The sequence below is a fragment of the Pan troglodytes genome, chromosome 6 (genome assembly GCF_028858775.2).
Source record: "Pan troglodytes isolate AG18354 chromosome 6, NHGRI_mPanTro3-v2.0_pri, whole genome shotgun sequence".
Taxonomy (NCBI): Eukaryota; Metazoa; Chordata; class Mammalia; order Primates; family Hominidae; genus Pan; species Pan troglodytes.
This window is the reverse complement of record NC_072404.2, coordinates 161,296,714-161,320,880: the sequence shown is the minus strand read 5'-3', so window position 1 is coordinate 161,320,880 and position 24,167 is coordinate 161,296,714. Positions and strand designations below refer to the sequence as shown.

The window sequence follows — 24,167 nt, the reverse complement described above, 5'->3', positions numbered from 1 at the left end:
TCTGTTGGCTGCTTAAACGTCTTCTTTTGAGAAGTGTCTGTTCATATCCTTTGCCCACTTTTTGATGGGGTTGTTTGATTTTTTCTTGTAAATTTGTTCTTTGTAGATTCTGGATATTAGCCCTTTGTCAGATGGGTAGATTGTATAAATTTTCTCCCATGCTGTAGGTTGCCTGTTCACTCTGATGGTAGTTTCTTTTGCTGTGCAGAAGCTCTTTAGTTTAATTAGATCCTATTTGTCAATTTTGGCTTTTGTTGCCATTGCTTTTGGTGTTTTAGTCATGAAGTCCTTGCCCATGCCTATGTCCTGAATGGTATTGCTTAGGTTTTCTTCTAGGGTTTTTATGGTTTTAGGTCTAACATTTAAGTCTTTAATCCATCTTGAATTAATTTTTGTATAAGGTGTAAGGAAGGGATCCAGTTTCAGCTTTCTACATATGGCTAGCCAGTTTTCCCAGCACCATTTATTAAATAGGGAATCCTTTCCCCATTGCTTGTTTTTGTCAGGTTTGTCAAAGATCAGATGGTTGTAGATGTGTGGTATTATTTCTGAGGGCTCTATTGTGTTCCATTGGTCTATATCTCTGTTTTGGTACCAGTACCATGCTGTTTTAGTTACTGTAGCCTTGCAATATAGTTTGAAGTCAGGTAGTGTGATGCATCCAGCTTTGTTCTTTAGGCTTAGGATTGTCTTGGCAATGCAGGCTCTTTTTGGTTCCATATGAACTTTAAAGTAGTTTTTTCCAGTTCTGTGAAGAAAGTCATTGGTAGCTTGATGGGGATGGCATTGAATCTATAAATTACCTTGGGTAGTATGGCCATTTTCACAATATTGATTCTTCCTATCCATGAGCATGAAATGTTCTTCGATTTGTTTGTGTCCTCTTTTATTTTGTTGAGCAGTGGTTTGTAGTTCTCCTTGAATAGGTCCTTAACATCTCTTGCAAGTTGGATTCTGAGGTATTTTATTCTTTTTGAAGAAATTGTGAAGGGAGTTCACTCATGATTTGGCTCTCTGTTTGTCTGTTATTGGTGTATAGGAATGTTTGTGATTTTTGCACATGGATTTTGTATCCTGAGACTTTGCTGAAGTTGCCTATCAGCTTAAGGAGATTTTGGGCTGAGATGATGGGGTTTTCTAGATATACAACCATGTCATCTGCAAACAGGGACAATTTGACTTCCTCTTTTCCTAATGGAATACCCTTTATTTCTTTCTCTTGCCTGATTGCCCTGGCCAGAACTTCCAACAATATGTTGAATAGGAGTGGTGAGAGAGGGCATCCCTGCCTTGTGCCGGTTTTCAAAGGGAATGCTTCAAGTTTTTGCCCACTCAGTATGATACTGGCTGTGGGTTTGTCATACATAGCTCTTATTATTTTGAGATACGTCCCATCAATACCTAATTTATTGAGAGTTTTTAGCATGAAGGGCTGTTGAATTTTGTCAAAGGCCTTTTCTGCATCTATTGAGATAAACATGTGTTTTTTGTCTTTAGGTCCGTTTATATGATGGATTTTGTTTATTCATTTGTGTATGTTAAACCAGCCTTGCATCCCAGGGATGAAGCCAACTTGATCGTGGTGGATAAGCTTTTTGATGTGCTGCTGGATTCGGGTTCCCAGTATTTTATTGAGGATTTTTTGCATCGATATTCATCAGAGATATTGTTCTAAAATTCTCTTTTTTTGTTAAGTCTCTGCCAGGCTTTGGTATCAGGATGATGTTGGCCTCAAAAAATGAATTAGGGAGGATTCCCTCTTTTTCTGTTGATTGGAATAGTTTCAGAAGGAATAGTACCAGATCCTCTTTGTACCTCTGGTAGAATTTGGCTGTGAATCCATCTGCTCCTGGACTTTTTTTGGTTGGAAGGCTATTAATTATTGCCTCAATTTCAGAACCTGTTATTGGTCTATTCAGGGATTCAACTTCTTCTTGGTTAAGTCTTGGGAGGGTATATGTGTCCAGGAATTTATCCATTTCTGCTAGATATTCTAGTTTATTTGTGTGGAGATGTTTGTAGTACTCTCTGATGGTAGTGCATTTCTGTGAGATCGGTGATATCCCCATTATCATTTTTTATTGCATCTGTTTCATTCTTCTCTCTTTTCTTCTTTATTGCCTTGCTAGCAGTCTTGCTAGCAGTCTATCAATTTTGTTGATCTTTTCAAAAAACCAATTCCTGGATTCATTGATTTTTTGAAGGGTTTTTTGTGTCTCTATCACCTTCATTTCTGCTCTGATCTTGGTTATTTCTTGCCTTCTGCTAGCTTTTGAATGTGTTTGCTCTTGCTTTTCTAGTTCTTTTAATTGTGATGTTAGGGCGTCAATTTTAGATCTTTCCTGCTTTCTCTTGTGGGCACTTAGTACTATAAATTTCCTTGCACACACAGCTTTAAATGTGTCCCAGAGATTCTGGTATGTTGTGTCTTTGTTCTCATTGGTTTCAAAGAACATCTTTATTTCTGCCTTCATTTTGTTATGTGCCCAGTAGTCATTCAGGAGCAGGTTGTTCAGTCTCCATGTAGTTGAGCAGTTTTGAGTGAGTTTCTTAATCCTGAGTTCTAGTTTGATTCTAATGAGGAGTGCTTTACTTCAAACTGTGTGATCAGTTTTGGAATAAGTGTGATGTGGCACTGAGAAGAATGTGTATTCTGTTGATTTGGGGTGGAGAGTTCTGTAGATGTCTATTAGGTCTGCTTGGTGCAGAGCTGAGTTCAATTCCTGGATATCCTTGTTAACTTTCTGTCTCGTTGATCTGTCTAATGTTGACAGTGGGGTGTTAAAGTCTCCCATAATTATTGTGTGGGAGTCTAAGTCTCTTTGTATGTATCTAAGGACTTGTTTTATGAATCTGTGTGCTCCTGTATTGGGTGCATATATATTTAGGATAGTTAGCTCTTCTTGTTGAATTGATCCCTTTACCATTATTAATGGCCTTCTTTGTCTCTTTCAATCTTTTTTGGTTTAAAGTCAGTTTTAGCAGAGACTAAGATTGCAAACCCTGCTTTTTTTTGTTTTCCATTTGCTTGGTAGATCTTCCTCCATCTCTTTATTTTGAGCCTGTGTGTGTATCTGCACGTGAGATGGGTCTCCTGAATACAGCACACTGATGGGTCTTGACTCTTTATCCAATTTGCCAGTCTATGTCTTTTAATTGGAGCATTTAGCCCATCTACATTTAAGGTTAATATTGTTATGTGTGAATTTGATCCTGTCATTATGTTAGCTGGTTATTTTGCTCATTAGTTGATGCAGTTTCTTCCTTGCATTGATGGTGTTTACAATTTGGCATATTTTTGCAGTGGCTGGTACTGGTTGTTCCTTTCCATGTTTAGCGCTTCCTTCAGGAGCTCTTGTAAGGCAGGCCTGGTGGTGACAAAATCTCTCAGCATTTCTTTGTCTGTAAAGGATTTTATTTCTCCTTCGCTTATGAAGCTTAGTTTGGCTGGATATGAAATTCTGGGTTGAAAATTCTTTTCTTTAGAATGTTGAATACTGGCCCCCACTCCCTTCTGGCTTGTAGAGTTTCTGTAGAGAGATCTGCTGTTAGTCTGATGGGCTTCCCTTTGTGGGTAACCCGACCTTTCTCTCTGGCTGCCCTTAACATTTTTTCCTTCATTTCAACTTTGGTGAATCTAACAATTATGTATCTTGGAGTTGCTCTTCTTGAGGAGTATCTTTGTGGCATTCTCTGTATTTCCTGAAGTTGAATGTTGGCCTGCCTCACTAGTTTGGGGAAGTTCTCCTGGATAATATCCTGCAGAGTGTTTTCCAACTTGGTTTCATTCTCCCTGTCACTTTCAGGTACACCAATCAGACATAGATTTGGTCTTTTCACATAGTCCCATATTTCTTGGAAGCTTTGTTCATTTCTTTTTACTCTTTTTTCTCTAAACTTCTCTTCTTGCTTCATTTCATTCATTTGATCTTCAATCACTGATACCCTTTCTTCCACTTGATTGAATTGGCTACTGAAGCTTGTACATGCATCACGTAGTTCTCATGCCATGGTTTTCAGCTTCATCAGGTCATTTAAGGACTTCTCGACACTGTTTATTCTAGTTAGCCATTCGTTTAATCTTTTTTCAAGGTTTTTAGCTTCTTTGCAATGAGTTCTAACATCCTCCTTTAGCTCAGAGAAGTTTGTTATTACCAATCCTCTGAAGCCTTCTTCTCTCAACTCATCAAAGTCATTCTACATCCAGCTTTGTTCCATTGCTGGCAAGGAGCTGTGTTCCTTTGGAGGAGAAGAGGCGCTCTGATTTTTAGAATTTTCAGCTTTCCTGCTCTGGCTTCTTTGTGGTTTTATCTACCTTTGGTCTTTGATGATGGTGACATACAGATAGGGTTTTGGTGTGGATGTCCTTTCTGTTTGTTACTTTTCTTTCTAACAGTCAGGACCCTCAGCTGCTGGTCTGTTGGAGTTTGCTGGAGGTCCACTCCACAACCTGTTTGCCTGGGTATCACCAGCAGAGGCTGTAGAACAGCAAATATTGCAGAACAGCAGATGTTGCTGCCTGATCTTTCCTCTGGAAGTTTCGACTCAGAGGGGCACCCCGCTGTATGAGGTGTCAGTTGGCCCCTACTGGGAGGTGTCTCCTAGTTAGGCTACTCAGGGGTCAGAGACCCACTTGAGGAGGCAGTCTATCCATTCTCAGATCTCAAACTCCATGCTGGGAGAACCACTACTCTCTTCAAAGCTGTCAGACAGGGAAGTTTAAGTCTGCAGAAGTTTCTGCTGCCTTTTGTTCAACTATGCCCTGCCCCCAGAAGTGGAGTCTAGAGAGGCAGGCAGGCCTCCTTGATCTGCAATGGGCTCCACCCAGTTCAAGCTTCCTAGCCACTTTGTTTACCTACTCAAGCCTCAGCAATGGCAGACGCCCCTCCCCGAGTCTCGCTGCCACCTTGCAGTTGGATCTCAGACTGCTGTGCTAGCAGTGAGTGAGGCTCTGTGGGCATGGGACCCTCCAAGCCATGCGTGGGATATAATGTCCTGGTGTGCCATTTCTTAAGGCCATTGGGAAAGCGCTGTCTTAGAGTGGGAGTGTCCCGGTTTTCCAGGTACCATCTGTCATGGCTTCCCTGTGCTAGGAAAGGGAATTCCCCGACCCCTTGTGCTTCCCAAATGAGGCGATACCCCACCCTGCTCCGTTGGCTGCACCTACTGTCTGACAAGCCCCAGTGAGATGAAGCCGGTACTTCAGTTGGAAATGCAGAAATCACCTGTCTTCTGCATTGCTCACGCTGGGAGCTGCAGACTGGAGCTGTTCTTATTCGGCCATCTTGGAACCTCCTTCTGCTTTAATGTTATTATTGAAGAAGAGTACAGAAATGAAGATTCTCAAATTGCATTAAAAATTGCTTAGAATAATAAAGACCTAAGATCTAGATGTTTGGAAATTCCATTTCTGCCACCTTGCCCATTAAAAAAAAATAGTTCACCTTATTTTATTTTTGATTATTTTAACCTAAGTTAGATTGAGGAATCATACATACTATTAAATATATTAAATTTTCAGCCAAAATACTTTGATTCACTTTCCAGTTTTACTTTTTGTTACCTCCAACCTCTCTGTGCCTGAATTTCCTTGCTGGATTTAAACTCTGCACAGCTGATTTCAATGAACTCTTAGTAAGTTCAAAGAAGAGCGTCTATAAAAATGCTGTAAAGCAGCTGGGCGCAGTGGCTGATGCCTGTAATCCCAGAACTTTTGGGAGGTCGAGGTGGGTGGATCATCTGAGGTCCGGAGCTTGAGATCAGCCTGGCCAACATGGTGAAACCTGTTTTTTACTAAAAATACAACAATTAGCCAGGTGTGGGGCAGGTGCCTGTAATCCCAGCTACTCAGGAGGCTGAGGCAGGAGAGTCATTTGAACCCTGGAGGCAGAGGTTATAGTGAGCCAAAATTGTGCCACTGCACTCCAGCCTTGGTGACAGAGTGAGACTCCATTAAAAAAAATGCTGTAAAGCAGTTATTACTTTAAAACAATATGTAGAGGAGAACTTTGTGAATAAATAACAGTAATTTAATAGCTGTGACCACTATTTTACATAAATTAAGTTTAGCATAGGAGAAAGTTGTAATTTTTTCAGTGAACTTTCTTTTTTTTTGCAAAAAATTAGAGGAATATAAATCACTACAGTTGCCATTCCCCATCACATGTATATCACCAGTTTTCTTCTGTGATTTCAAAAGATGGATTAAATAACTGATCTAGGTGTTTTACAATGTATCAATGTGCTCTTATACATTAAAACATGAACAATCATTCTTTATTTTCTCTTTGGTTTTCACCATGGTTACACTAATGTAAGAAACAACATAGTAGCCCTTAGACTACTATGGTACATAACATAGTAACAAACTCACATTTGTTTGAGAGACTGAAACCCTCTGCACATTTAAGACTTTGTCATTATCTTTAGATACCACTTCAGGTTTTAATTAAATATAATTATGTTCCAGACGATGTGGGAAGAGTTATCCCCAGGAGCTGATAGCATCTCTGTTCTAGGATGACTGATATAAAAAACGGGAATTTTCTGTGTTTATAATAATGATATTGTCGCCCAAGTGTAGTGGCTCACGCCTGTAATCCCAGCACTTTGGGAGGCCGAGGCAGGAGGATCACCTGAGGCCAGGAATTTGAGACCAGCCTGACCAACATGGTGAAACCCCGTCTCAACTAAAAATACAAAAAAAAAATTAGCCAGGCATGGTGGTGGGCACCTGTAATCCCAGCTACTTGGGAGGTTGAGGCAGGAGAATCACTTGAACCTGGGAGGAGGAGGTTGTAGTGAGCCAAGATCCCACCATTGCACTTCAGCCTGGGCGACAAGAGCGAGACTCCATTTCAAATAATAATAATAATAATGATACTGTTTTATGCAATTATTTATAATTGTATTTACTTATGTAATTACTATATAATTGTTACTACTTATGTAATTACTTATTTCCTTTCTTCTTAACCTCTATTCCTCATTGCATATTCCAAGTGTATATTCTGCAAATGTGCCCAAGCCTCTACAGTAAGTCTATGACTTGAATTCAGTTCAGTTTTTATCAATTGAACAAGTATATGTTATCATGACTGGCCGGGACACATAGTTATAAGAATAAAATTGTATGAGAGGCCAACATATCCCCCAGTTTCTAGAATTTACTGTTTAGTTGAATTAAATTTTCTAGTACTTGTTGTCCTGAAATATCACTTTAATTTGAGAAAACATCTGCACAGTCCTTTGGGGAAGTCAACTTAGATTAAATGCCTTGAACAACAAGACTAATATCAGTGATTTAAAAGTAAATGATTTGTGCTACCTTTTCCCAGTTCAAAGGAAGTGTAACCCATTGAAGAGTCTAGGATCCAATGTCAGGTACAAGTAGATTAAAATTCCAGTCTGACCACATAGGAGCTTTGTATCTTCTCACAAATTATTCAGGCTTTCAAAGCCTCAATTTTCTCATCTGTGAAATGGTAGTACTAAACAATTTTTACCATAAAACTCTGTTGAAGCAATTAGAGTTTATATCTATGTGTGGTTGCTGGAACACAGCAAACCAATAAATATTATCTGTTCCTGTTCTTATGAATAATATGAGTGACAGTAGAGGGCAAATCCCAGATATACAATTTCAATATCGTTGATTTGTGAGTAACTGTCTTGTGAAGGAAACCCCCTGAAGAGTATAAAACTCTCTGTTTTGGCTCTGAAGGGAAGGAATACCCTCTTCCCAGGTTCTTTTGGTGTATAGATGCTTTTTACCAGGCGTAAAGTAACAGCCCAAAAGGTTTCAAATACTTTCAGCAGAGTGAGTAGTGCCCAGAGAGCTGATGAGGCAGGTCCAGTGGCATCTCTGAGCTGTCAGCCTCGTGCCCATACTCTCTGCCAGTTGCCTGCTCCCTTTCTATGTTTCTGTAGAATATGCTGTAAATGCTCTGTGAGACTCTTGGGGCATAAAGTTTGCACTGATGGAAGCCTGGGTCAGACCAAACTAACTAATGAGTACTGTCAAAATTCCAGTTGTTATCTGAAATTCAATATTGACTTCCTTGTCAATGTTTTAAGGATACCTAAGAGCTTAAGAGACTTAGCTGTGCCTGTATCATGCTATCTTTGTCTAAGATAGTGCAGAAGAAGTTTTACTGAAGTATTCATTCTGGTGCATACGATGAAACAAATTCTGGAATCAATTTTAAAAAACACTGTATAGCTTGTAGAATTAGGTATAGCAAGTCTTGCATAACACTGAAAAACAACCAAAAATTAAAAATAAAATTGGAGTTGGGGGGAATATATAGCAACCCTTTTGAGCCACATATACATCACTATATTACATCACAAAGATAACTGTTACTTCACTATTTTAGAAGCTCAGTCATTATTACACTATTTTTCCAAACCATCCATTGTAAAACTCAGAGCAAAGCTATCTGAGGAAGATTGTAAGCTCTTTTTTTTCAATCACAGTGTCTATAAACTAATGTACTGTACTCAAAACATAAATTGAAACAAGGAGGTAAAAGGGAAATGAACAATCAGTGTTTTCCAAATTGCTTCTTTGGTAAGCAATTGAAAAATACATTCATATGAATGTATTTAAAAAAAAAAAAACAAAAAGGTGGAATGAATTGAAGAGGCAGAGCAGATCATAAAATAAAACTGGAAGTTTAATAATCTGCTACTTTTCCTTTAGACATAGAAAATGTACTTTATGAATACCTAAAAATATTATAATAGATTATTGCTGTTATGTATTATTCATACAACAATGGATTTATGTAATGTGTCTACATGAAGTAAAACAGATTAACCAGAAGAAACTAACTTCAAAGTACATTGTCTTTTAGGTCTCCAAAGTAATAAAGATCCAAGCACTTCCCTTTTAGGGTATTTGCTCTGCACCATTTAGAATGCAGTTTCTTTCCTTCATTAGGCCCTCCACATGAGATAGAGCAAATCAGAGGCTACAGAAATAGAGATTTCTTCCTTGTACTGATAGTCTCAGATGTTTGGGGCTGCTAACCCACTAGTGGTTTTGTAAGCCTTATTCTACGTGATACACCCATTTCTCAACAGCTGTGCAAAAGATTTTCCACCTTTGTTACAGTTTGACTACTATTTCCAAATAAACAACAATCCAGTCAGACTTTGTAAAAGTAGATGTTTCATATAGAAATTTGGCCATGCTTCCTAAAATATAAGCAATTCTTACGTATGAGTATCAGTTCATACTAAAAAGCTCTCCTGTGTACTCTAGTTCAACATAGCTCTGGCTGGAACATGTAACTGTACTCGATAATTATTTTTGTTAATAATGTCATGAAAACATTGTACAAATTTCAAGATGATAGATTTTTAAAATTTTGCCATTTTTAATTACTATGTTCAATTTTCCATGAAGCAACACTGAAATAAATAGCAAAACAAAACCAGTAACATGAAACATTTCCATAATTTGTGAAATGGAAATAGGAATGATATACACCTTGATTTTACTATGATGCAACTCAATGTGAAATACACGAAACCCTATGAGGACAAGTACCAAGGTGAGTTATGCCAAAGAAAATTGATTGAAGTATTTCTATTTTGATCAAATTTGTTGTGTAAAGTTGTGCCACTGCAAAACTCTGGGAGTAAATCATAAAATGTATATTTTTATATTGAAGGTTGATGGGTAGAGCACTTTCAGAACAATTTCCTGTTGAGTGAGCGGTAGGAAGTTATAAGGTCCTCAACAGGAACAGATTGATCCATGCATAGACAGATCAAAGAAATATGTTTATTAAGTACTTTGTGTTCATCACAAAGTTCAATCTAGCAGAGATTTTCTGTTATATTGTCCATGTGGTGACTCCTTCACAAGCTTTAAAGTAATTATATTATTTTATTTTATCTTATTTTAAACTGACAGATATAATTGTATGTATTTACCATGCACAGTACAAGATGATGTTCTAAATATATATACATGGTGGAATGACTACATCCAGCTGGGTAACATATGGATGACTTCACATAATTATTCTTTTTCTGGTGAAAACACCTTATATCCACCCTCAACATTTTTCAAGAATGCAATATATTGTTAACTATAGCTACCATGTTGTACAATAGACCCCTTGGGCTTATTCATCCCATCTAACTGAAATTTTGTATCCTTTGATCAATATCTCCCCAGTCTCCACAGTACCCCAAGCATCCCTCGCCTGTAAACACAGCTTTTGCTCATTACTTCTATGACAGCAACTTCTTTACATTCTACATATGAGTGAGATAATGCAGTGATTGTCTTTCTATGTCTGGCTTATTTCATTTAACATAATTTCCTCCAGGTTCAGGTATATTATTGAAAATGACAGGATTTCATTATTTTTAATGTTCAAATTGTATTCCATTGTGTATATACATCACATTTTCTTTATCCAGTCATCTATTGATGGACACATAGATTGATTCCATATCTTGGCTATAGCAAATAATACTGCAATAAATATAAAAGTACAAATATCTTTTCAACATACTGATTTTATTTCCTTTGACTATATACTCAGTAGTGACATTGCTGAATCATATGGTAGTTCTTTTTTTAATTTTCTGAGTAACCTCCATACTGTTTCCCTCAATGGCTGAACTAATTTACATTCCCAACAGCGTTTGAGAGTTTCCTTTTTGCCACATCCTTGCCAAGACTTATTATCTTTTGTCTTTCTGATGATAGCTATTCTAAGTAATAATTTAAATTAAACAATGATGGTAAAATAAAATTTGTAGATGACTGTTCTCAAAATATTTCCTCCATTTTTAAAAAAGGCTGAATAGTATTCCATTGTGCATATATATATATATATATATATATATATATATATATATATATATAACGTTTTCTTTGTCCATTCATCAGTGATGGACACTTACATTGCATTCGATATTTTGGCTATTGCAAATAACGCTTCAATGAACACACAGATTAGCCTAGAGAACATTATGCTAAGGGAAATAATCCAGGCACAGGAAGACAAAAACCACATGATCTCATTTATATATAAAATGTAAAAAAAAAAAATTGAATTCATAAAGCAGACAGTAGAATGGTGGTTACTATGCATTGGGTGGGTGACACCAAATGGAGGAATATTGATTAAAGGGTACAAGGTTTGAGTTAGTACAGGAAGAATAAGTACGAGTACTATATTCACATACTCACAATGTATTGTACAGTATGATGACCAGAGTTAATAATAATGTATTGCATAGTTCAAAACTGCTAAGAGAATGATATGGTTAGGCTTGGTGTCCCCACCCAAATCTCATCTTGAATTGTAATCCCCGGATGTTGAGGAAGAAACCTGGTGGGAAGTGACTGGATTATGGGGGTGGTTTCCTCCATGCAGTTCTCATGATAGTGGATGAATTCTCATGAAATGTGATGGTTTTACAAATGGTAGATTTTTCCTGCACTCTCACACACTTCTCCTTCCTGCCACCTTGTGATGAAGGTGCCCTGCTTCCTCTTCGCCTTCAGCCATGACTGTAAGTTTCCTGAGGCCTCTTCAGCCATGCTCAATAGAGTATCAATTAAACCTCTTTCCTTTATAAATTACCCCGTATTGGGCAGTTCTTTCTTTATAGCAGTGTGAAAACGGACTAATAAGAGAGTAAATCTTAAATATTCTCATTACAAAAAATAATACAGATTAGTGGTGATATATATATGGTAATAAGCATTATTGACTCATTCCACATTGTCTAAAATAATTTTTCATTCATCAATTCAAAAAATGTAGTAGATTTCTACCTAAAGTTGGGCCACTATCAACAATACTATTTAATGTTCTATTGAGAATATTAATAAAAGGAATTATAGAATCAAAATCAGAAATATAAGAATTAGAGGAGTTAAATTGCCCCTATGTAGGTGATATAGTAGTAGATCTAAAGATTAAAATAAAAGAAATAAAAAATCTACAAAGATATAAAATTAATATAAAAAATCTATAACCTTTATACATAAAAATAATGTTAGGCAATATATTCTGGCTCTCTGTAAACAGTTATTAAAAACATATTTTTACAAGTCCTGTTGTAAACATGTTTTTATTTCTACAGAGTAAATACTTAGAAGTGAAATTGATGTGTCATAGGGTGACTGTATGCTCAACTTTGTCAGTTATTACCCAAGAGATTCTCAAAGTTACATGATTTTTCATTCCAAACAGCAGAGTATGTGAGTTTAGTTACTTCACCTCTTCACCAACAATTGGTATTGTTAATCTTTTGTAATTTTAGCAATTCTAGTGAGTGTGCAATAGTATTTGATTTTGCTTTTAATTTACATTTAGCTAATAACTTATTACATTAAATGTTTTGTGCTTATCAGACATTTATCTTTGTAAACAGTGCAAATCTTTCCCCCATTTTTACTGTGTTGTCTGTTTACAATTGATTCGTATGACATCTTTATATATGCTGGGTACAACGGCTTTGTCAAAGATATATAGTGTGAATATTTTCTCCCATAGCTTAGCTTTTTCATTCTCTTAGTGTTTTTGTTTGTTTGTTTGTTTAATTCTGAAGAGCACAGGTTTTCCTTGTTTTGTTTTTCATGAAGCCTGACTGGTCTTTTTTTTTTTTTTTTTTCTTTGTGGCTAATGCTGTTTGTGTGTTTCTATGAAATCTTTGCCTAGCTCAGGTCCAGGAAATATTCTTCTATATTTTCTTCTAGAAACTTTTGAGCTTAAGATTTTATATTTAGGTCTATGTGCCATCTATAATTACTTTTGTGTGTATGGTATGAAGTATCAAGATTTATTTTTTTCCTATATGGATACCAAGTTTTCTAGGTCTGGTGGTTAAAACAATTTTCCTTTCTCCATTACATCACTTTGGTGCCTTTTTGGAAGATCAATTGGCCATATCTGCGTGGATCTAGTTCTGGACTCCCTTCTGTTCTTTTAGTCTATTTGTTTATCCTCTCACTGTCCTAAATAATGTCATTTAAAAGTAAGCCTAACACTGTGCTGCTGTCACTGTCCACCCAAATTTGATGGGCAAATTTAGGTAGAAAATGATTCTTTCTGTGAACTTTCAAGCTTCTGATACAAGCTGCAATATTCATGGATTAATTTACATGACAGCATAGGATAATGAATGAGAAAAAGCCCTTGGAAACAAACAAATATGAATTTGAATCCTATCATACAGGAAATCTTTTTATGTTTTTAAAAATGTCATTTTCTTCACCTAACAAAGTAGGGATCATATTGTCAATCTTATAACTGTTTTGAGATATTTATTAAGATACCATATTTTTTTTTGTGGTCCAAATTTTTTATTATTATTATACTTTAAGATCTAGGGTACATGTGCACAACATGCAGGTTTGTTACATATGTATACATGTGCCATGTTGGTGTGCTGCACCCATTAACTTGTCATTTACATTAGGTGTATCTCCTAATGCCTTCCCTCCCCCATCCCCCCACCCCACAACAGGCCCCGGTGTGTGATGTTCCCCTTCCTGTGTCCAAGTGTTCTCATTGTTCAATTCCCTCAGTGGAGTCTTTGACATATATGGAGTAAACATAACATACCTAGCAATATAACACTATACTCATAGGCAGAGAGGGTGAAGATTATTTGTAGAAAACATGGACACAATTTTGAGTGCCTGCTCCATTACTTCTTCCTTTTTTTGTTCTGATTAGCGATGTCTTTCCTTAGATTATGTTATCAATGATTTTAATGTATCATGTTCTCCTGTGTATAATAGAATGGTATATTCTTATACATTACTATTTTGTGATTATAGCCTTTGTAATATAATAATTATCCATGTTCATCATTTTCTCATCATGTTGACAAATGATAAAAAACTTTATTATTCATGTGCATACCTTTACAAGGTTTTCTCCTACTTCTGAATTTCCCAGCATAAAAAATAAATCAGGCGTGCACGTCTTTATCAGTAGGAAACACAGCAACGTTACTTAGAGCATTTTCCCAATAGGTTTACTCTTTCATTACTATGTAATTAACCCCACATTTAGAATTCTATTGTGAATTCTTTTGCAGCAGCAAATTAAACATTTGAATTGCATACTATTATGTTTCTGTGAAAGTGACTATCGTGTCATTTTGAAACAGACGAGCAATGTTATGAGTAATGAAGAGTTTTCAGTAAAGTTTTCAATGATGCTGGAAGACTTGCCCTAAGAGAAAATACTCTATATATTTCAAAGACCCCACCATAATTTCTGGCACAAAATCCATCAAAATCTAATAAAGTAGCTTAATTAGCATGATCATCATCTTATTAATAATTTACTGGTTGGCAAAGGCTCTAATGGGATTATAATACATCATTTTAAAAATAAAAGAACATCATTGTGATGCTCATCAAGGTGAGCACTATAGAAGTAAAATCTGCACTAAACAAATTTGGTATCTTTAAAATATAACTAGATAACCTGCCATTTCCTGATAAAGCACAGTCCTATAAGAGAGCATATTTTCTTTCTAGGAATTCTGCAATTCATATCTAAAAATGATTTCAAGGTAACCATTCTGACACTTTGAAAAATATATATATTTGTTCCTGATCTACAGGGCATATTTAAAATTTTTCCGTAAAATGGCCTGGTTTAGCAAATCAACAATAAATTAGCAGAAATCACTATCAATATTTAATATTAAAATCCTTGTCCACAGAAAATGAGATTTCCTAATGGACCTTAGAATATTTGTAATGTTCACTGTATATTCATAATGCATTTTGTAGACAGACAGTATAAAGAAGTCAATGTAACAGGATAGAGCAGATGTCTATTCTAAATCCTCCTTAGAGTCACTGAGAGTCTAGAGTGACAGGTGAATCTTTGATTCTAGCTGGCTAAAGGCATTGATAACAGAATACAGAGCCTGCAGTTCCTAGGTCAGTAATTGAAATTTGATCCTGGTATATGCCTAGGGAAAAATAGAAGTGGGTAGGCTTCCTACTTTAATCATCTACATTACGAAAGCCATTATTTTATGGATATGAGTGTCCTTCACATTCTAATATAATGCTGCTACAGCATGAAAAGACAGGAAAAACCCAGCCATCCACCTATAATGGCCTTTCACAAGACATGTATTTTAAATCTTGTTTGTTATTATGAATCTCCTCCAAACTGGCTGTAGTGCAGCGTGGCTCCAATTGGGCTGCACTGCCTACTAATTGACAGTCTTCTTACTTTATGAACTAAAAACAAGAGAGAGTGTGCTTCCTTCCCAATTAAACATAATTCAATCCCTAGAGACAATGCCACATTGCCGATCCAGTGCTTAACAACAGTATTTTAAAGAGAAAGAAGAATGATCAAATTCAAGCAAAGAAGAATTCCTGGCAATTGAATCACTGGGGCTTCAGCGGTATTTTGATGATAAAGAGAAGTGGTCACTTCCGGGTTATCATTTGTCTTAAATTAAAGTCTGTATTCAATGTTTACACAGTTTCTTTCTTTTAATGACAGTTATTGTTTAGGAAAAAAACTAAAGTACTTGAAGCCCAACTAAGTGAACTGTGTGTTTGTTTGACAGAAAGATTTCGCACCATTAGTGAATCATTCACTAACGCAGCTGCCTGTCCTATAAAAAGAAATATAGACTATGCAATGTTGTTTTCTGAAAAAAGAACTCTACAGTGCATATAACAAGATATGGATTAGACTTTACTACTTAGAAACTACTTAGGAAGAAATGTTTTCTTCCTCAGGAAAAGTTCATATATTGTTTAGCTATTAATAAATGTTTAAGGCATTTGCCCCCGAAATTTGATGAACCATTTTTATTAATAGAATCTTTCAAAACTTTCTAGCTCACTACTTTATAAATATTATGTCAAGTTAATTATTCAATGTCTTAGCCTGGTGGTCTTGGTGGTTTCTCAAAGACAAACGCATATGCTAAAATGCAGAGCCATCCATTAAAGAGAACAAATCCCTTTGCAATAAATAACTTCAAGGCAAATAATGTGGCAAATCTTGACAAGAATAAAGTATATCAATAATGATTAGGTCTACATTATTGAATTCATAGAATAGGTCAGAGGAAGATCAAAACCAAATTCAGTTGTGTGTGTGTTTATCTCCTCCAATAAATGGCGAACTTCCTATGGCTGGGGACATAAATATTCTATGGCCTTAGTTTATCCCACTATATAATACTCGGCCATGGTTACTGAATGTCTTGAAATATAATATTGAAATATCTTTAATTAGATGTGATGTTTGCATAATAAAAATAATCTGAACATTTAGTCCAAGTGTAAAAAATATTTCCAATTATTTAAAATCCACGATATTAAGTTCCTTTTAAAAAATAAATTACTACAGAGATCTTAAAATGATATGTTATACATTTCTTTCAACTGATTGGGGTTTAGTTGTACTCATCATTAATCTGCTGATATCTGAGCTGAACAATATTCTTAAAAGAAAATATATCATTTAAAGGTTAGTGGTTTAAATTTTTATTGTATTTCTATTTTGTTTGGCAACTATTCAATAACAAATTGTATTACTGTAATTATATAATAAGTATGAAATTCTGTCCTAGATATTGAAAGTGCAATGCAGCAGACACAAACTCATGGCTGCTTCTGAAGGTGAAAGTCGGCTTCCTTTGTCCCATTTGGATGGCTGGATTTAGGTACAGCTGCCTTCAAAAGCTGATATACTAAAACACAATTTTTGTAGAGACGCGAGGTACAAATACATTGAATTTTAGAAGTAGAAATCAGTGTGGGAGTTTCTCCTCTGGGATTTTTTTCCTAGTCCATTCCTAGAAATAGAACTATATTGCTGTGGGACCATGGTCAGTAATAGGGGACAATTGGACAAGGAGAGCTGCTTACCATGCAGAAGGAAACAATTCTTATTTCTCCATGTACCTCCACTGGGAAACCGGCACACAGGCAATTTTTCTCACTCTATTCAATCCACATCAAGGACACAAAAAGACTTTGGTACTTTTCTAAATAATACCTTTCCCGAATGTCTTGCTGCAAAGATTTCTAATTGCCTGCCCAGTATCTACTCTCTTTTCCTTCCTTACTAATAGCACCCCAGTTTGGTTTGGGATAGTAATGTGCCCAGCTAAAATGTAGTATGTTCTCGTCTAATTTGGAAGTAAGAGAGGCCAGGTGCCATCATTCTAGCTAAAGCTGTTTAAAGAGAAGTCACTGAGTGAGGCTTTCAGGAAGGCTTCAAATGTGACTCAGCTGGTCACGCTTTCGGCCCTTGAATCTTCATTCTTTCTCTTTCTCTGATCATGGACACGGGGGATAGAGCTGTTGTCGCTTTCTTTCAATCACGACAAATGGCCTAAAGCATCTCAGAAAAAGATGAGTTTCTGAATGTCAGGATCACATTTTGTATATTTATTTTGCAGAGTCACTGTCTGGGGGCTTTCTGTTGTATCTGACCAGTCCAAATTCCAACGTTTGGACAAAATTCATCAAATCCATCAACTGAGTTACATCTCTCCCACCATGAGCTACTGCCAACCCTGAAGTTTTGAAAAGTCATCTGGGACTTTCTTCCTGCCATTTCCTTCCATTATACCTAAGCCCTTCCATTCACTGTTTCATTCTTTGTGTCACACCTTATTTTGTTTTATCATCCATTTAGCTGCAGTTATAAAGTCAAAAGCTGTTAATAGAAAAGTTGATGAAAGAAAAAATTAGTTGTACAAAAAAGTGGGATTTAGAGAGGCAGGAAGAAACAACACAACAAATAATAATGAGATAAATACACTTTCTTCATTATGTTTCTTTTATACCAAATTAACATGAGAGTATGAGTCGAAGTTCTAGAATGACATAGTCTCAGCCCTGAAATATCAATGAATAACAATGGCTATAACAACAGCCCATTCAACAATAGCAAAGTAAGCTAGAGTTTTACACATACACTCATCCACTAACTCAAAAGAGTAATTTTAGCCTGGGAACAGGAAGGAATGAAATTTTTTGTTGTTGTTGTTTGTTTTCTATTTTTTGTTTTTTAAATTTATTAAAAGTCTCAGGGTGCAGTAGCTCACACCTATAATCCTAGCACTTTTGGAGGCTGAAGCAGGCAGAAGGCTTGAGCTCAGGAGTTCAAGAGCAGCCTGGGCAATGTGGTGAAAGCCCCTCTCTAACCAAAATATGAAAATTAGCCAGGCATGCTGGTGCGCACCTGTGGTTCCAGCTACTTGAGGGGCTGAGGCGAGAGGACCACTTAAGCCTGGCAGGCAGAGCTTGCAGTGAGCTGAGATCACACTACTGCACTCCAGCTGGGGCAACAAAGCCAGACCCCATCTCAAAATAAATAAATAAATTTAAAAAATAAATAAATAAATAAATATTTTAGGAAGTCACAAAAAGCTTGTGTGTGGGGAAAGTGTGACACAAAGTGTAATTTTGCTTATTGAAAGTAAATTAGGGCTGGGCATGGTGGCTCACACCTGTAATCCTAGCATATTGGGAGGCCGAGGTGGGAGGATCACCTGAAGTCAGGAGTTCAAGACCAGCCTGGCCAACATGGTGAAACCCATATCTACTAAAAATACAAAAATTAGCCTGGGATGGTGGCACATGCCTGTAGTCCCAGCTACATGGGAGACTAAAGCAGGAAAATCGCTTGAACCCAGGAGGCAGAGGTTGCAGTGAGCCGACATTGTGCCACTGTACTCCAGCCTAGGTGACAGAAGGAGACTCCATCTCAAAAAAAAAAAAAAAAGTAAATTAGAATTTAGATCTATGATACTCTAAAGTAAGAAGACTGTAAACTTATTGTAGAAATGTTCTTATTCATTACACAGATTATTTCAGGAAACACAATACCATTAACTAATTTATTTAGGAGAGTAGATATTTGAAAACATTCTAATATGAAACATAGTATTTCAATACCACAGGAGGGAAAAGCTATAATGCAAGACATTCTGAAAAGAATTTCAACATTTTATACTTCTGGAGGTGATGTCATTTAAATAAAAATAAGTTTATAGGAGTGACAATCAGAAGACTGGACATAATTTTCTGGAGACTCAAATGAGACAGCGTAATTTAAATGTGACAAGGTTTTAGAAATGAGGTTTTTGTCCTTATTCATGGAAAACTAAAATTTTAATAACTTAACATCTAATTTTAGGCATATCATTAGCAAAGTCCAATCCATTATTTCTGTTTGCTCACTTGTGACTTCAGGACAAGGTGAGTTTCAGTTCTTTATTTTCAAAGACTTTTAAACTGGCATAATAAAAAGAAAATAAAATGTGAAGAAAAATTTCTTGAGTTTTCAATTTCGAAGGAAATTTGAAAAGTCAAACAGCAATGAAGTCATTCTTTAGGCGGTGCAGAGAGGGCCACAACATAGAGCCACACAGTGTGATTCCAAGAGCACCATTGACACAGATAACAATGGCAGCCTAGCAATCCATCATCCTGTAACTTCATGGCTCTGGATTTGGAAAATCATTTGAGAGGCTTGATTTTATTTATTCCCTAAAAGGAAAAATACCAAAAAGGCAGAGTTCTTAAGAAACTAACTATGTACTTCAGTCATACTAACTACTGGATGCCTTCTAGACATTGGACTTCTTTTTAAAAGTCATTTTCTTACATTGAAACATTTCTGAAAGGGGCTATAAATACATGTTTCAAATTTTACAATATCATAAATGTAAACACTTTCCTTCCTGTCTCTCAATTTGGGAATAATCAAAATTTGGCAGTCATAGTAGGATGGCTCTCTCTTACCATAAACCAAAAGATGTATTATTTTACACAGAATTAGAAGAGAACCCAATTAGGGTAATACGAAGTGAAAGTTTACATAGATCGTAATCATGTAATCTATTTCTAAGGTTTGTTTTCTGCTCATAAGTGGTAGAGTGAATCACCCTTGAATTTTGAAAACAGGGAAATTAGATTGGCTATCAATAGATTTTTCTATCTTTAATTCCTCCCTCTCAACTGTTTCCTTCTTGTTAGAAAGCTTCTTTCATTCCTGTATAACTGCTCTTTCATGAAAACTTGGGTGTTCTTTACTTTTCTCTTTTCTTTCATAGACACATTTGTGTTAGGGATCATCATGCCTGTGTATAAAGTTTGTACCTTGCACAAAGATGCCCCACTGAAGGGGCAAGTGTCTGTCTGAAATTTAGTCCACATGCTGTCCACGAAGTTGTGAAAGACAGTGTCTCCCCAGAGGAAAAGAATGAGGGGAGTGAAGAAAGAAGCCCTCTCTTCACTAACCCCTGAACTTTGGGGCTACATCTGTTCAGGATATGGAAGGGCAACTTTTTCTAATTCATGCAGACCTCTTATCATCTAGCAGCAGGCCTGCTCTTATTAAGAGTTTCTACTCACATTGCAAATATTTCTAATATATTCAATGGAGTGCTTATTGTGAAAGTTAATTGCAATATGGTGAGATGTGGGTTAATAACAAGGAAATACAAAGGAAACTCAGTATGTGCAAAGTTAAGAAAAAACAGCAGAAGTCATAGCAGCTGTCAGTATCTCTGAAATACCAACAAGCAAATCAATACTGAGCCCTCTTTGAGATCATCTTTCCCGGTGGACTATAATATTAAATAATAGTAACCTAAAGGCCATGAGTCTTTAATAATGCTTACTAAATTTATTTTGTAAATTTACCTTGAGTTGCACAATATTTGAATTTTACATTTTTCTTATATGGAATGATGCGTGTCTTACAGGAATTTTCAAGTTGCAACTTTAGTGAAAATGTAATAATGCCTAATGAATTATAAAATAAAAGGAAATCAGATTTTTAACTTCATCAATAGAACTCAATAACATTATTTTTAATGCTTGAAAAGGAAACCACCTAATGTAGGAAAAAATAAGGGTGAGTTTTCTTGAAAGGTACAATCTTACAATTAATAAATAATTCACAAGTGAATCTAAAACTTTTAATTATGTAATTGTTATTTAACTATAGAACACTTATATACAAATGTTAAAGAAAATGAAAACTATATTTCTTACAGTGTTTCACCATCAACCTAGCTTGCTTCTTGACAACCAACTAACAAATGGCTACCAGAACAATCTGTCCCTCAGCCTGAAGTAAATCCATAAAAAATACAGTCTATCTACACACAAAATTTAAACATTGTTTCAATGCAATAAAAGGATAGTGATCTACACTAATAATATATTGATATGTAAACATTCAAGCACCTCCACATTAGAAGACATAATCAAGTAGTCAGATGTTTTACTCACACCTAGAATCACCTTCAATATAATAACGACAAATGTAGGCTGACACACAGGTGCCGTTTGTGCCACTTAGACACCATGAGCAGCATTGGTATCTGTGACTTTCTGAAATGGTGAAAACTCAGTTGTGACCTGAGCAAAGTACGTTTCCTCCATTGACACTGTAGTTATATTTAGAAAATTAGTGCACATTAAAACTATGCAATATACTTTGTATCTATATACAAATTTGAGTTTGTTTCTAGATTCAGAAATTTGTAAAGAGATTTTGCAATTGCACAAACCTACAGTCACTGGGTGGTGGGAAATTCTTTGTAGGGTAGGCCAGACGTGCAGATTGCAAGATGTTCTAGTGGTTCCGATTTTCGCCCTCTAAATGTCAACAGCCACCACCCCCTTCATAATAATCCAGAAAATCACCACAGTAAATTTCCAAAATATTCCCTTTGTTTCCACTATGAAAATCTCTTCCTTAGAGGGAAGAGAAAAATCACTGATTCTTTTTCTTTCTTCGCATGGTTGTTGGTGATGTAGAGAGTAAATTGAATGATGGGATTTAAGTGAAGATCCATTATCAACAAAATATCGTTTGTCCCTATCAAGAACTGAAATCCAAGCATTTATTAACTACCCAAAAGAAATAATGAGAGATGCTGTCAGTCCTTCAGATTTTTCAACCTCAAGCCGAACACTTGAGGTACAAATATTTTAATGGCTAAGAATGAGAATTAATATATGAGAATATATTTTAAATGCTCTGTCTTAGTATCTACCTAATTATTTCATTCACCATAGATCTTCATGGTATGGTTCTGAGACTTTACTTGCCACAGACATTAGATGCCTCAGGACAGACACGTGTGGCAACAGTGTGATGAGGGAGCATGGCAGAGGATGGCATCAGTGTGCAAGAAGAGGAGATGGACAGATGAAACTTGAGACATTGAACAGGAGGAAGACTCTGCCATCAACCCTGGGACTGTGCAAGAACCCTACTACTTCTTTATCTACTCTTGAAAACACAGGATGATATCTCATTTTCTCTTTTATAAGTCGTCTGCTGTAGTGAATTGTTGAATGGAATTTTTGGAAATGGAGCTTTCTTCAGCAATAGAAAAGGAAAAATCCATTGAGTCATAGTCTGATACAAAGAAGCCAGTCAAGCAAATGAAAGGGTGGGAGGGACACAGGTATGAAAGTGTTACATTTGATCAAGTCAGACTCCTGTAGCTGCAAAGATATTCCAACAGAGGGCTTTGACTGGACGCTGGAGCTAATGGAAATGCTAGATACCTAAAAGTGGTTATGAATTACACGTTAATTTCATACAAAGATAATGCAAAGATGACTGACATTTGTTAAATACCCCCCAAATTGTGCTATTCACTGTGCTATGTACTTTCTATGAACTCAAGCATGTATTATTGCCCCAATTATTTTACAAATGAGAAAACTGATGTTCATGGACCTTAAAAACACTTCTAATTCCACAAACTTCTTAAATAGAGTCCCTTACTTGAATTTAGGTCTGTCTTATACAAAGACATATTACATTTGTGCAACAAATTAATATTTTTTAAAATAACTGACTGAATGAAGGAATGAGCACACTGAGAAAAAAAAAAGAATGATAACTCAACAGCCACAAATAGAAATCTTGAAGAAAATTAATCATAAACACAGAAGAAACTCTTAAGGTGGGCAGAGTTTTGTTCAAATGGAAGTTTACTACATCTTCTAATACAAACACATCTTCCATAATCTTTCTCATTGATTTTTAGAAAGCCTTTTAAATTTAAGTGTCAACAGTCAAAAAGTTATTCTAATATCAATAAGAAAAGATAGCAAAATACAGCACTCTTAAGCCATTTTGTGGTGGGAAAAAACAGCTCCACAGACCTGATTGGTCATTGCAATCATAATTAAAATAGCATAAAAATGACCCCTAACTTACAAGGGTTCAACTTATGATATTTTGACTTTACAATGGTGTGAAAGCAATACTCATTTGGTAGAAACTGTACTCCAAATTTTGAATTTTGATCTCTTTCTGTGCTTGCAGTCTGTGTTATCATAATTTCTCACATGCTGGGAGGAAGCAGTGGGTCAAAGCTCCCAGTCACCCACGCAATCACGAGGGTTAACAACCAATACACTATAGTGGATCATGCTGCCAGATGATTTTGCCTTGTTTTAAGCTAATGTCAGTGTTCTGAGCATGTTTAAGGTAGGTGAGGCTTAGCTATGCTGTTCTGTAGGCTAGCTGTATTCAACGCATTTTCGACTTAACTATATTTTCAACTTACAGTGGATTTATAGGGACCCAATTGCAAATTGGGGAGCATATATTTGATAAGTGTTTGTGGTTACGTTCCAAAGTACTCAGAATTATTTTTACACTGTGGTTGGGTTAAGAAAGCATAGAATATGTAAGCCATTTACAAATGTGTTTCTTAAAGTTCTTTTGGTATGTCATTTTGATGAGGTGAGTTGTATTTATAAAGAAATGTCAACGATGTGAGCAACAGATTTCCCCATGATATCAACTAAATAAAATCTGCCTACACACACACATACGTACACACACAAAAACACATATATTCTTAGAAAGAGATATAGAGGATCAAACATGTTATAAACTGAACATGTTGATTAGTCAAACTGAAATGGACTACAAGGTCTACATGTCCAAAGGTTATATTTCTTACCCATAATGAAATGTCCCTAATACCTGTGAATGATATTGTCTATATTGTTCAACATATAAATTTATTTCATGATCACTTATCATTTACAAATTTAGTAGTAATATTGAAAGAGAACTTAGGAAATCTACATAGTAACATATTAAGTTCTCAGTAATAACAACAACAAATTT

The 24,167-nt window shown here is 35.9% G+C and overlaps 1 protein-coding gene across 1 annotated transcript in view; it reads right to left on the bottom strand.

Annotated features, from left to right (window-relative positions):
* The window catches only part of CNTNAP2 (contactin associated protein 2), a 2,300,337-nt gene that overhangs the window by 2,253,114 nt on the left and 23,056 nt on the right, over window positions 1-24,167 (bottom strand). The window lies entirely within an intron of this gene.